Here is a 13,374-nt window from a genome sequence, read left to right on the forward strand (position 1 = left end):
AAAAACAAGCAGGATACCTTAAAGCACCTTGGCTCACACTCACCTGCCGTCAAATGGGAAAGGAAAACTCTCCCGGGCCGATAAATCTATGAGTTTGATCAAAATGTCCTTCTTGCCCTCACTCAGGTGTTCGATCCCTCCCTTCTCTCTTCAGGTCTTGGCCCCTCTGTTCCCCATGACACAGGGTTTCAATGCTGAGGGCAGAGGCTGCCAAAAACAAGCTGAGGATTCAACTTGAATGATTTGTGAATTAGGCAAAAGCTAAGGCCCAAGTCAAATACAAATTCGCAGATATATTTTTCTCTCATTCCCTCCTAGTGCATAATTCTTTCTACAATTTTTAAGCATTCTGGGTGGATCTCTGGAAAGGAAAGCTGAAAAGCAGGAGGACGATAAGATAGGGACCTTATGTTGTAGGTCTGAAGACGACAACAAAAGCAGGGATGTATTGGAGGAGGAGCTGTGCACCATACTGCAGGTACTATTATTATTCTGCCAGTACCAGCAGGTGGGGAGCTGCGAGGGAACATTTATTTGGCCAGGCATTTCTGAAATGCATTTTGTTTATTAGCGCTAAATTAACCCTTTATTTGTTGTTTGAGCTTGGGGCTTTTTTTTTTTTTTTTTTTTTTTTTTTTTTTTTTAGGGAGGAGTTATAATTTACTCTGGCTTCTTTAGCTCTGAATGCTGGCAACCTGGCTGGCCATATGGCACTCGAGAACAGTTCTGCTTGGTTCCCATTGTGTCCTACCACTTTACATTCAGATATATCCAGGTGCTCTGCAAAGACGGAGGCAGATCATTGTCCTCATTTTATGAATGAGGAAACTGAGACAGAGATCACAGGGTTTGTTTGGTCCTTCTTGGGACGCAGATCCAAGAATAGAGCAGCCGACCCCTCGGCATGCTCCTCCTCGCTGGAACAGCGCATTGCCTGGGATGGCAGGATGAATGGCGTAAGTGTGGGAGAGCCAAAGGTAGGCACAAACTGTTTGATTTAGATGATTATCAGGTTTTAAGTGCATCCTCCACTTTGCATTTGAAAAAATAACTGATTGTGCTATTATGTTTCTCCTCACTTCCAGATGCAGCCAGATGCATTTCTGCTTACACCAGAGAGCAAGGGGCACAGTCTCCCCAGATCCTAAATGTAGGTACCTGTCACGTAAAGGAAAAATACACTGACTGGTTGGTTGGTTGGTTTGTTTGTTTGTTTGTTTGTTTTTTTAAGAAAAACATCCTTTAATTAAAACAGGTACAAAAAAGTGGACAGAAACTTTCAGTGAAATGAAATTAAGTAGAAAAACAACAGAAAGAAAAAATGAAGCCTGCTTTTAAAATTTTGAGATCTGGGATGTAAAGAGCCATTTGAAGTTAATGGAGAGCCTGATGAGTAGGCTTCACTCCCTCATCTCCAGCTCCATTTGTAATGTATTGTCCTAGGCCACTTCATCTGAAAAATCATTCAAAGAATAAACACGTTCATAGCTTTTGCTGTTATGGCCCAGTATATTTAGTCAAAGAAATTGGGTCAGTGTACTTTTTATTTTCTTTCCATTCTACTAACTCAACAGGATACTGGCCAAATTCCAAGCATGCTGTGTCCCATTCCTGATTTCACAGACACTGAAAAAAATAACACCAATGAAAAAATGGACTGTGGATGGCTCAGCTGACACAGCCACGGGCAGGAAATGGCTGGTTGTTGCAGCATATTATCCACAAAGCTAGCCAGACTGTAGGTTTTGTTATTTTACATTTCACACTGCTAACCATGTCTATTGGTTGTTGCAATCAGGGCTGCTGCTGCTGCTGTCAGGTAAAAAGCAAAAAATGAAATAACAAAGATGGAACAGCGGAAGCAATGGTTGGTGCTGTGAATATACACGGTGGAGCAGTGTAGGTATAACCTGATAATAGCTTGATCAATTAATTGGTCTCTGATACTTATTTCAAGGTACCTCGTGAGAGGACTAGGGTATGTCCATTAAAACTGGTCATTTGGAGACGTGAATGCTTTGTGAGATAAAATAGCGTGTGAAAGGGACACTCTGCGGTGTCTTTTTGGTGTATGGGGGAGGAGTGAAGGGGCTATAGTTATATGCGTGTGTACATACATGCGTGTGTACATATATATATGTGTATGCATGCACATTATGTATGTATATTCATATATATAGGACCAAACACTCCTGAAATCTAAAAGCATTTTCCAAACATTTTTGGGAGCTGTCTTCACTCCTTAGTCATCTTAATATGATTATATACCTAAGCAGTCTCACTATAGAGGAGGAAGCTTTGTATACCTACTCTTGGCATAATGATAATATACAGAGGGTGTTGAAAAAAAAAATTAAGAACTAATTAGTTTCACCATATTGGTCCTGAATAAGAACAAATGTGCCTTGTCATTTCTAATCTCTTAGAACAATTTCTCTATGAAGGGAATAGCATTTTAAAAACTTTCCTTGTTCCTCAGTTGTTGGGAACTTTTTTAGTTTTGGTTGTTAGGGTATATTTGCCAGTCTGGATAAAGAGGACAGAGAAGTTGTCAGTCTTAAGAGTGTGTCTGTGTGTGTGTGTGTGTGTGTTTGTATATGTTTTGATGTATGTGGGGGGGGGAATATAAACAATGGGAAGAGTTTAAACAGCTTAGAAATTTAATTGAGAAAGATTCAAAGAAGATCAGATGCTGCACACAGCCCCAGAGACTCAGGTGTTCAGATTGCCACGGCAGCCTCCAATACTCCTATTTAATCCACAAAGGGAACACCCGGTAGGGCTGGGACAATAATGATACTCAGTTTAACACAATGCTAAACACCAAGACACAAGCTGTAACTTTGTGTACAAGCACGATGTCTCCAGCTATTGCTTGCTGAATTAGTTGAATGACTCATCTGCCCTTGGTAAATGTGGAGCAACCTCATCTTTCACTGAAGCAGCAAACAATCCCAGGATTTTCCTAGCGCTCCTATCAAAAGGCAAGTTAACACCATTATTCTAGTAAAACTGAGGCACTGAGAAATCCCTAAGTAAATCACTGACACAGCTGAGAATAAAAGCTGGACTCCCCAATTCCCAGGCTCGTAGGTTTACCACTCGAAAACTCATCTCCTTTTAGTCAGTGGGGAAAGACAGCAGAATTCGCATGGGGGAGCAGGGAATCCCACAATTATTCCATATAACCCTACAATTATAAACCACTGATTTTACTAAGGGTGTAAAATAAATCCTATTGCAATACACACAACCTGTGAAAACCAAGCAACGATGAAATAATGAAACCAAAACAACATGGTCCATTGTTAACGAACTAAGATTGTTAATAATCTATTCACACTTATCAGGCTGGTGTCAGAGAGCAATCACAGCTCGTCACAGACCATCTCACAATCATTAATGGAAATACACCTCCAGCACCTCCAGTCCCCCACAAGAGAAGGCACTATCTTGTTAGAGGTAAAAATGAGTAAAACATTATTGCAGGCTATAAACTGTGAATTCTGCCAGGTAATACAGAAAATCATTCTGGGATTCATTTTCCTGATTGGTGTTTACTCTTTCCTCCTGGAGTAAATGAATATTCTGTGTGACTAAAAGTATCAGGACAAGTCTCCAGAATGCACTGTCTGAGGTCAGGATGTTTTTGGCAGAATTTGGAACACAACCCTAATCCCCCGACTCCCGGAGCTCTCTCATCAGTGAAGAATTGCAATCAGGGCCTTGTAGCAGTAATCAAACAGAAGTGATTGTCATGAGGACAGAGCACATGGAAAAGTAAGAGAAAATTGGATAGGACTTAGGACAAGTAAGAGATAAAGAGGTGTTGTTGAATAAAACCGGTAGCGAGAATTCCTGACCTATTTATGACAATTTGATTAAGAAGGTGAGAAGTAACTAGCAAAGCAGGGAGATGATAGCTAACAACTGATTATGGGAGGGTAAGCGTTGGCACCGCGTGACTCTGCAGTGGAGTACACTCAGTGGAACTTGCTCTATTTTAAACATCAGCAGGTTTTTTTCTAGTTTTTTTTTTTTTTTTCTCTTTTTCCTGTGGGACATGTCAAAAGAGTGATTCTACTACCCATCCTTATAAAAGCACTGACATTTGGAAGCAAACCCAGGCACTGAAAGAGACAGGCTCAGTGCTTTTAGCTCAGCACCTTCAGCATAAAGGTCACAGCCCGCAGCATCACCCAAGTAGAGAAGGTGATCCGCAAGGTCCAGGCAGCAGTAATCAAACAGAAGTGATTGTCATGAGGACAGAGCACATGGAAAAGTAAGAGAAAATTGGATAGGACTTAGGACAAGTAAGAGATAAAGAGGTGTTGTTGAATAAAACCGGTAGCGAGAATTCCTGACCTATTTATGACAATTTGATTAAGAAGGTGAGAAGTAACTAGCAAAGCAGGGAGATGATAGCTAACAACTGATTATGGGAGGGTAAGCGTTGGCACCGCGTGACTCTGCAGTGGAGTACACTCAGTGGAACTTGCTCTATTTTAAACATCAGCAGGTTTTTTTTTAGTTTTTTTTTTTTTTTTTACTCTTTTTCCTGTGGGACATGTCAAAAGAGTGATTCTACTACCCATCCTTATAAAAGCACTGACATTTGGAAGCAAACCCAGGCACTGAAAGAGACAGGCTCAGTGCTTTTAGCTCAGCACCTTCAGCATAAAGGTCACAGCCCGCAGCATCACCCAAGTAGAGAAGGTGATCCGCAAGGTCCAGGCGACCCAGTCACCTAGCTCAGAGCTTGCATGCAGCTGAACTGTCATTCACCCCTTATCAGTGTTTGCTCTAGAAATCCAACGTTGAGGTCAATTAAAGGGCAGCATGTGAAGTTAACACTCACCAACTCAAGGGCTACATAACGCCTAACTTTGGAATTAATCGAGGTCTGAGGTTTTTCTGAGTTACCAGTCGTTTTTTTAGCCTGATGCAGACAGTAAATCTTAGAAAAGAAAAGAAGTAGCTGGTAAGCCTGCCTACACTAAATAGTTTACACGGAATTTTACTTGGGTTCTGCATCAGCATCATAACAGAGCTTTCCTCACTCACTTGTATAGAAACCAAGTGTCGTCCGACTGTATCCAGGAAAAACAAAGCTGCTTGAGTCAAGAAGCCATGATTAAAATTCAAGTTGCAAATTAACCGAGTACCTAATATTACATGCTGAAATCAGTTATCTGTAAAGAAATCAGGACAGTCCTTCATAAGTGTGACCTGAATTTTATTTCTTAGCTTCAATATGCCGTAAACTGCTTTCCTTCCAAATGGAGTACATACTTAAATAATCACACTTAATTTTGTATTTTCACAACATCAAAAAAAGGAATTACTAAGGTTCAACATGTTCAAAAGAAGCGACTCTTCACAGTCTGTCAATTACGGCAATAACAAGGAACTTCCAAAAATAGTTATTCAGAGGTGACTGTATTTCTGTGGTGAGCAAAGTGATTTCCATTATAGCTTTTGCTTTTTACAGAAGAGTAAAATATTCACTGAAAACACAGATTTCCCCTCCTTTTTTGGTTTGGTGGGTTTTTGTACAAACACATTTCTTGCAAAATGTTCCTAGGTCACAAAAATTTCAGCAACACAGTCACGATTTATTTTCAATTGTCGGTAGATAAGTAGAAAGTACAGGACAGCTTTTAGGTGCATTTTTGAGTTATGGAGTAGGTTGCAGGGAATCAGACACATGATTTAACATATGTTAGATCCTACAGACAGATCTGAGCTTAGCAGTAAGCATGTGGCTAGTCTAATTTAGAGGAATTATAAAATTAGGCAGGACTATTTGCAGGATTGGATAAGAGATTCATTTTTAGACTCACAGCATTTGAAGAATCTGATCGGTTCTTTATTTTTGAAGGATAATTCCCTTCGTTTTGTTGCATTAACTAGCTTACACCAACCAGTTCCCGAGAGTCAAAGATGTGTCCGCTCAGGACAACAGCTTGGGCTCCTTAATTCCTCTGGGTAATGTCACAGCAGTAGATGCATTGCCAGTAGTGAGCCACAGATATTTGTTTTCAGCAGGCCCCATGTTTTACACTCTGTGGCCCCTGATACACCTGACCAGACACCTCACCTTGGTAGCACTGCCTCTGATATAGAAAAAAAAATCTCTTTTGCTGCTATGGGAAGTAGGAGTAGCTTTTGCATTAAGCCATGACGCTTTACAGATGTCTAAAAAATTAAGGTGGTTTTGCTTATCCCTTGTAGCATCTTTACTGCCTTGGTATTTTCTCTGAGAAACCTTCCACTGACTTCAAAGGGATTGGTATTTTATTGTACATTTTTAAAATTATGTATTGCGTACTCACTGGGTTTAGCTAAGAAGAGCAGGAAAGGGTGACACAGCATAAACTGCCAATACCACACGCATAACCTTAGCTTAACCTTGGATAATATTCTATCTCACAGAATTTTACAGGTTGAGAATGCCAAATAAAGATATACTTTTAATAAAAAATGTTATTAATACAAGTTTTTTCTCCTTTTTGTGCATAGAATATATGTTGAGTTGAGACTAGACTCAGAACACTTTAGCTTGACCTTTTACAAACCTATACCACAACAGAATATAAAGGCTTCATAACATGGCAGCATGTGGAATTGGGACTTAATATTTAGCAAGGCTTTAATTTATAAAATAGATTTTAACCATGAAAAAGCACACATAATGTAGTATTTTTGCAAGCAAGATATTTTACCACCTTCTTTTGAAGCTCAGAATAGAGAAGTGACAAGGCGAAAGGGCAACTGATAGCCATCTTTACCACAGAATTCTTCAATGATGCTTTATCTTAGATGGTTACTTCTAAAAGAGAAGTCCAGAAAAATACTTATGCAGATTATAAACCTTACTCTGGACTACACCAACCTGACTGCTACGTTAAATGCAAGTGTTAACAGGTGCCATTTGCTGTACTTTGCATGAAAATTCTGTGCCTTTCTGATTTTTTTCCAGTTTAAGTTGCTTCTTCCTTAGAGGCATCAGGAATGAGTTGTTGCTGGTGTACAGGAAGATTTTGTTGCTGAGCTCAAGTTCCATTTCACACTGCTACAAGCATTGCCCACTCTTCTTGAATCATAAAACATGACAACCCCAATTACCTAGCATGAAGTTTCTTTATGAATAAGGTTTAATCCTCAATGAAAGGTCCATAACTTCTTTTACTCATCAAACCCTTTTTCATCAATTACCGCTTCATGGAACAAACATTGTCTGCGCTTCTACTCCAACTTACATTTCAAAATTGCTTCAGGAAATGTCATGAGTTAATCTATAATAAACCCACAGCTTTGTATCTGACAAGGCATGATAACTCATTGCTGTAAATGAAACTCCAACTAACATGCTCAAAAAAACATGCCTGCTAAAAGAACATTAAATTTTCACCACATGCTTATACTGGTTCCATAACATTGCATATTTTTTCTTCTGCTTCCAAATGTTTAAATTCTTTAAACTTCCCCCACCTTTTCCTGCACAGTATTTTTGCCAGATCAGTTTCTCGAACAAGCTCTCCTTCACCATAACACTTGCACTAGCACGAAGAAAGAGGCAACACAGGCAGGGGAAAAAATGGTCAAGAGTATTCCCCCAACAGAAATATCTGTCTAACCCAGACTGAGTGATTAACTGATAAAGAAAATACGTGTAAAATATCCAGATACAAGCTTCCTGGGTGTTTCAAAATGTCAGAAGTAGACACTGGGTCTTCAGAATTAGGTAAAAGTGCATTAAAATACAGTTATTCCATTTAACACAAGTAGTGCTAATATGTTTCTAGCCGGTAATGTATTTTTTCCTAGTAAAGTCTAATAATTTTGGCACGAAAAGATTGACCTAAATATAGCTTCTGCAATTCAATAATGTTCATGTTTAGAAATTAAGTTTCCCATTGGGTTTGCTAGACTGCTGAAATGCAAGCTTAAAGTAAATGCAGCCAGTGTGCCAGTTTTAGCTTGATTTTCTCCCTAGACTAACACCGGCAAACCCCACAGCAAAGCCAATTTGTTGGGGTGTTTTCCCCCCAAGCAGGACTGGGACTGGCAAGCCAAAAGGGTGTATAGCGCATTACCATGGAAAGGGCCAAGGATAATGATACCCCAATGTCCTAAAAGCAACAGGTTTTTAATATCCATCTGGAGGAGTTTGAATCTGGAGGTTTTGGTGTTCAACAAACAGATGAATCACCTAAGGATAAATGACAATCACTTTATCAGCTGGTCTAAAAAGCTGAACACCGAACAAGGGTAGACATTGTAATAAGTCCTGACATACCTAGTTAGATAACTCTGCTGCTGCCTGAATGTAGGGCCCTGCTATGTGCCATGATCTGGGCTTATATAAACACAGGCGTGCTCGAGCATTTGATAGGGCTCCTTTTTGGTTCTTATAGCATTACTGGAACCTTCCTGAGAGTGCGGAAACAGCATTTGTTGGAGAGCAAGCCTCATTAAAATAAATGACATTGTTGCTACTTCCTCAGATAACTTTGCTGCTGTCTCAGCAGAGGTAGACTGGTTCTATTACTGGGAAACAGTCTCTATTGCCAATTCTGTGGTAGAGGAATGGCATTCTAAATTTAAAAATCCTTTTCTATTGATCCGTGTTTATCACATAATACTACACTGGCTTGCATTAAACAGCGGCGATATATTTTCATCCCTATGAAGGGAATTAAATGCCCAATTCTTATTATTGTTAATAGTTGTGTGCCTAATGCCCAGTGTGCCTTCCTGCAAACATACCCCCTTAATTGCCTAATGTGCAGTCTTGAGAGAAGCGGATTATTCAGCTTTATGTTTCTGCATTTGCAAACATACCAAGTAACTGGTGGCTGCGGCACAAAGAACAGATTTGTCAATTTGTTTATTTTCAAAACAGGACAGCACAGGGACCTTGTTCTAGCAACTCTTGGCTATAGCGCTGTGAAGTTCTAAAAAAAGGAAGTATTTTAACATATGGATTTCTACAGTGTGGGAAGGTTTTGCTTTGCATTCAGGACTCTTTCCAATTAAACTGAATGTTAGCTCAGCCTATTTAAAATGCATATAAACTGTAGTTACGGGTTTCCAGTTATGCTTACCCTCCTTCTGAAAGATGCCACAAAGGGCATGACCAGAAATGCAGAAATGTTTTAACCCTGAAGTTTACAGCTGGGTTTCTGTTGCTTTTTTCTTTGGATGGAGAAATGTAGATCCCTAAAGACAGCATTTACCACTGTTTTTCAAAACAGTTGAGAGAGTTGTACATGAAAAGTGTACATTGAAAGGTGCACAATGAAAAGCGTACATTCTGAACAATGATTTCTATTCAGCATTACACTAGGGTGAAAACAATTTTGACCATGTTGAGTAGTCCACAGAGAGCTTCATTAACTTCAATGGGACTAAACCTGGTGTCACATTACTTCCCACAATGATAATATGAGAATTTATTTGTATTAAGTGAAACATACTATTAAGAATTGTACATTTGCAAATACACTCCAAGATTGGGAATAAATCTGAAAAATGCATGCATGCGGTTTCATAGTGACTGTATCTATTTTGGAATCTGAAGTTTATTGGAGTCCATAACGTAATAAGTCACTGTATCCTTGGTAAAATGTTGTGGCTGAAGTTCTCTTGTAAAATAATAAAAACATTTCAAATAGCTTTCTCACAGAAGCTGTCATGAGATTCATTTAGTGCAGACCAATCTGTCCACATTATCTCTATTCACACATTCCAACCGCCTCCATTGTCAGAGGGAAAAAAGCACAGGCCAGAAAAACATATAAACAAATAAATAAATACCTTTTCCTGTGCTTTGACGAAAGCAGAACTATTTCCTCCCAGAGAAGCCACAGAGAAGTAGGTGGCTAATGGAAGACGCGTATAGCAGCCAGGAGTCTCAAGGGTAACAAGGGTGATGAGTCGCTTCCTCACCAGAGGCAAACAGAGCTGCATCCTGAAACTTTTGGTGTCTAAAGCAAATGAGCAATTCTTCTACGCTTTCATCTGGGGGGAGTGTTTTGCACAGGGAGCCCCCCTGGGTGCCTCAAGCCATGAGGCAATCTGTCTCTCATCGAGCCCTGCCTACAAAAGCAAATCTTCGCTGTATTCTCTCTTGGCTGTTGCTCCTGGGTGTTCACCTCCATGCAAAAAGGTCCACCCTGCAGCTCATAGCATCACCGTGTCTCTACACCATGATTAGGTAGAAAGGAGGCCACTGTTAGCTGCCTCATGTCATCAGGGCTGAGGCAGGCCAGAGGTTTACAACCCCTCACGTCTCCCATTTGCTTGAATATTCCTCTCATCTCTCAGACGGGGCAATAGTGTACTGAGAAATAAACCTCTTTACTCTGCCATATCCCTGTAAGTGAGATATCCTCATTAGCAACTGCCTGAGCCAGTCAGTCAAAGTTTTCCCAAATGCTTCTTAACATCAGCTAAGTCGCATAATATTAATACCACCGATGTCTGCTACATCTCTATGGGATTTTAGTAAAGACTGAATGTTATTAGAAGAGATAGTGTGGCTTTCCCTTCATTTGTTCTTACACTATACTCGTTAAACAAGAAGCAGTTCTTCAAGTCATGCCAATCAAGCACAGCTATCTAGGACCTAATGTTCACCGTGAGATGCAGAAATCCAGTCCCTAAAAAGTCAGCTGGGTGCCTGGGGGCGGTGTAATGGTACTGAGAACCTTTCCAGGTCATTAGTTGCGAACCAGCCCTGGCTGGCACTGGCCAAAACCAGCACCGTTGCCTCTATTAAGTGAGTTGGCACTTTCTCTCCACTGTCCACAGCAGAAAAATCATTATCCCTGCTGGCACTCATTAGAGCCATTATTGCCCTCATTGTGAAGTCCCAGGTTGTCCAGGTCCCATAAGACCCATGCACTTCTTGGGAATGCCCTAGTTTCATTGGTGCAACTGGAGGGGATTTATGGGTGGGAAAGGGGAAGCACAAGATGAGGCAACGCATCTCCGTGTGAAAATAAATTTATGCCGTCGCACAGGCAGGAGCGCGCCGACTCAAAGCTGCACGAGCAAAAGCTGAAGACTCCTCTAAGCTCCCCATACTACTCTACCTCCAACAGGATACAAAGTGATAATTTATCCAAACATTGAGACAGAGTTCCTCAGCTAGCGTAAACAGGAGTTTACCCATTGGCTCTGGCCCTCCTGAGAACAAACTCCCATTGACTGATAAGTGATCCTGAGGATAAGGCACTATTGTTGGGCTGTTTCTAAGAGCTGGCCTTCATAAACCAATCCTTTCATGGGTGCCATAGGCACCACATTCTAAAGCACTAAATTCACTTGAGAAATCCCACAATTAGGAAGGCAAATTGACAAACCAATTTCTCCTGTAAAGGTTTTATTTTACCAACCTATATTTAAGAGGGTGTAAATCTAGGCACAATAAGATTAGCAGTGCACAAATAGGTGACATGAAGGCGGGGCTACCCCAAAGTATTTTCAAATCAAATCTACAAAGAAATTCCATGTGTTCAAGGGCAATTACAGTCATGGAATTGTAGGTGACTGAAACCCATGACTAATAAAAATTAAATTGGCCCCAAATTAATCATATGCAGCGGGAATGATTTGATTCAACCAGATTAGCTGCTAAAATGCCTCTAGAGGGTTGGATTAGCAGAAGATATACCCTTCTATCTCAAGGCTCAGGGAGCAGGATCTTACAAAGGCAAATTAATAATAGAATACATTAGCTAGTCCTCTTGATCTCCACAATGAAGAAGAAAGCAGAGGAAAACATGACTATATGTGTTGGGCTGTTCCTGTGTTTTCAGTTGCTCCATCAAACTTACTGCAGCAGGACACAGCAATGCATGGCTGATGGCAGACTGGGCAGTAAGCAAGAGATCACCCAGTGGCAAGTAGAGCACCCCCAGTTTTGCATTATTTGACAGTAAAAAATTGGATAGTCAGGACAGATGTCTAGTATTCAGTATAAGGATGATTAATCCAACTTTAGATCAAGGAGATGGGCTAAAACTAGCTGATCTTTTCAGATTCCCTCCAACCTTCTCTTCCATCGTCTGAGCAAGCGGTGGCCTAACAGACCTGCTGGCTGGATGTGCCTGGTGGTGTGTGTGCTAAACCACTGGGCAGCTCACTGGGCCAACCAGCACGCTCAGGCTGACCGAATTTTGTGAAGGAAACCTCTTGTACGGGAGACCTCATTTGAAGACTTGCTCTTCAGACAGACAGTCTGATCTTGAGGGTGGGTGCAGAGTGTCCCTCAAAACACACCAGAAGGATGTGACCAGCACTGTCATGCATTCCACTGCCAGCACCTGAGCTACACGTACCTCCTGTGGTGAGTAATGATCTAGCTTTCCACAGTCCCTTATGTGCCCTTACTGCTTCTGAATGTAAGCAGCAAAGGAACAAGGGAATAATCAAGAAAGCAATGTGCAAAGAAAAAATGCTACCGACATAGTTCCTTTTCTGACTTTTTTTTTACATACTGTTGTTCAGTTTACATGAAACTCAAGCATATCATTCATAGCATTTCATATTTATTTGCAGGGTTAATTCAGCTTGAGTAATCCAACTTCATATTGTATTATGTCCTTATTTCACAGCTACGGACCCTCACTCAACTGGCTGCTGGAAATCTGCTCTAACAGCAGGACCCCGATGTCCAGGAACTTCTGTGTTCTTCCCAAGTGGTACGAAGCAAATGTAACAGACACCACGGTACCCTTCCAGTGTGTCCAGGAATATTGTAGGTGGGTTAAGGATTGTATTTTGTCAACTGCTGCCCAATGAAATCATCCCATTCACTCCAGTTTAATTTACAGCAGACCAGGAGACACAGTGGCAAAGAAAAACAGCCTAGATATCTTTACTACCATCTTTCTATATCTGAATCTAGGATTAGACATTCACAGGTTCTTGTTTTGTTTTTTCTTTCCATAAACCTTTATTGGTTCAATAAATAGAATAAGTGTAACCAAAGCATAAAGAAAAAAAAAAAAAAGACTTCTCAGTTACCTCAGAAGTAGATAGGGCTAATCCTTGTATATCTAGGCCTAAGGATCAGCCTACACATCTCCAGTACACTTTAAAAGACTTCCTTCTCCATTTTCCCAGGCAAAGGTACACAGCTGGATTTCCATCAGAGTAAATGGCACTGTCCCCTTGGCTAACTTCTAAACATGGAAAAAGCATAATCCTGATATCCCATGGTTTGCTCTGGATTTCTTGCATTTATTTGTAGGGACAACCACTGCCACCCTGTATCTTGTAAATAAATAATTGCACAGAATAATTCCCTCCGTCAGCAAACAGTATGGTTCTAATAATTTTTGGAGTGGTCTTTACCCATCA

The sequence above is a fragment of the Pygoscelis adeliae genome, unplaced genomic scaffold (genome assembly GCF_000699105.1).
Source record: "Pygoscelis adeliae isolate BGI_AS28 unplaced genomic scaffold, ASM69910v1 Scaffold108, whole genome shotgun sequence".
NCBI lineage: Eukaryota > Metazoa > Chordata > Aves > Sphenisciformes > Spheniscidae > Pygoscelis > Pygoscelis adeliae.